Genomic DNA, 1,935 nt, shown 5'->3' on the forward strand with positions numbered 1-1,935 from the left:
CCACTGGGAGCTGACAGTCTCATGCCACATCACATAGCCCAGGGCAACAGCAAGTGGAGTGGAATGAACACTGCATAGATAGTTATAGGCCTTCTTCCGGTTCTTTAAAAAGGGGGAGAGAGACAGTTTTCATCCATGATCTCAAGTTATCTCTCTGTGTGTATGATAGACCACTGGTTCTCAATCTGGCTGCATAGGAAGTACCGTTAATTCCCTCTCCTGCCCTCACCTGATTTAATTAATCTGAAGGGTGCCCCAGGTAGCAGCATTTTTTAAACAACCCACACCCCTGTCAGGTGACCATAACGTTCAGCCAGTTACAGGAAACACTAAACAAAACCAGAAGGGCTTTCTCCCAATGTCTCCCAATGCAAAAGCCTGTATGACTCACCTCACTGCAGTTAAAATGCATTCCTTGGATACATATGCTAGAATGGTGATGTGTGAGGTAAGTTTAAACTCACAGTTCTCAAGAAAAATCTTTAAAGGTGCTTCCATGCCCATATTCAAACAGATTTTCAAAACGGGAGGCTCAGTTCTCTACAGTGGCCTCCCTGATCAAGTAACATCCCCCCCCCTTCAAGAGATGGTATTTTGTGGATACAGAGAACAAAGATAGTTTACGGAAAATTATCACCAGAAGTGCCTGGGTTATTTTTTGTTATTATTTATCTTTACACTACTTATACTTAATCAGCCTTGAAATGAATCCTTTGTATGTCTCTGTAGGAATGAAAAGAATCTTTACATGATTAACTTCTAACAGTTAAAAATAACACCTCAGTCAAAACTGAGTTTTGTTTCTGGTCATGTTTCTCATAGAGACAACAGATTCACCAGTGGTACTTACATGTATAAATTCTGGGCCGTAAGAATCTGGATTGCATTTTTTTTTAATGTTTGTTTATTTTTGAGAGACACAGAGAGAGAGAGAGAGAGAGAGAGAGAGAGAGGCAGAGAGAATTAAATGAGAAAACCTAGGATAAGTGCTTGACAGTTTATCTGTCCTATTGACGATACTTGTTCAATATAAGATATTTGTAATATTATCATTACTTTTATTACCACCATTTGTGCAGCCCACCTTCCTAAGCCTTTTCACATCATAGGCAATTTTCTATTTATGTGTCTGTTTCCTGAGATGAAAAGACACATAAAGTATGGCTCCCACCCTCAAAGTGATTTCACTCATATGTGGTATCTAGGAAACAAAACAGATCAACATATGGGAATGGGAAAGGGAAAGAAAAGAGAGGGAAACAAACCATAAGAGACTCTTAACTATAGAGAACAAAAACAAACTGAGGGTTAATGGAGGGAGGTGGGGGCAGGGAGGTGCTGGGCTAAATGGGAGATGGGTATAAAGGAGGCATTTGGGATGAGCCCTGGGTATTACATGTAAGTGATGAATCACTTACTTCTATGCCTGCAACCAATATTACCCTATATGTTAACTAACTAGAATTTAAATAAAAAATTGGAAAAAAAATAAAGTAGATCTCAAGGGGAAAAAAATGCTTATGAGCCTTTTTTTTTCCTTTCTAACAGCTAAGCCTAATCTTAACCGAATGGTTACCTTAGTGTCACTTTGAGGGTGGGAACCATACTTTATGTGTCTTTTCATCTCAGGAAACAGACACATAAATAGAAAATTGCCTATGATGTGAAAAGGATTAGGAAGGTGGGCTGCACAAACGGTGGTAATAAAAGTAATGATAATATTACAAATATCTTATATTAAACAGGTATTGTCAATGGGACAGATAAACTGTCAAGCACTTATCCTAGGTTTTCTCATTTAATTCTCTATTATGGAATCTGAACTGTGAGGTCATGCGGGTTAAAAAGAAATTCCTAATCCAGCAATGGCAGCAGCACAGATTATAAGCAGCATTGTACATCGGGAAGATGACCTAGGGGACCTGGAAAAAGGAG

Source organism: Panthera pardus, unplaced genomic scaffold (genome assembly GCF_024362965.1).
Source record: "Panthera pardus isolate Hobbes unplaced genomic scaffold, ASM2436296v1 HiC_scaffold_11, whole genome shotgun sequence".
NCBI lineage: Eukaryota > Metazoa > Chordata > Mammalia > Carnivora > Felidae > Panthera > Panthera pardus.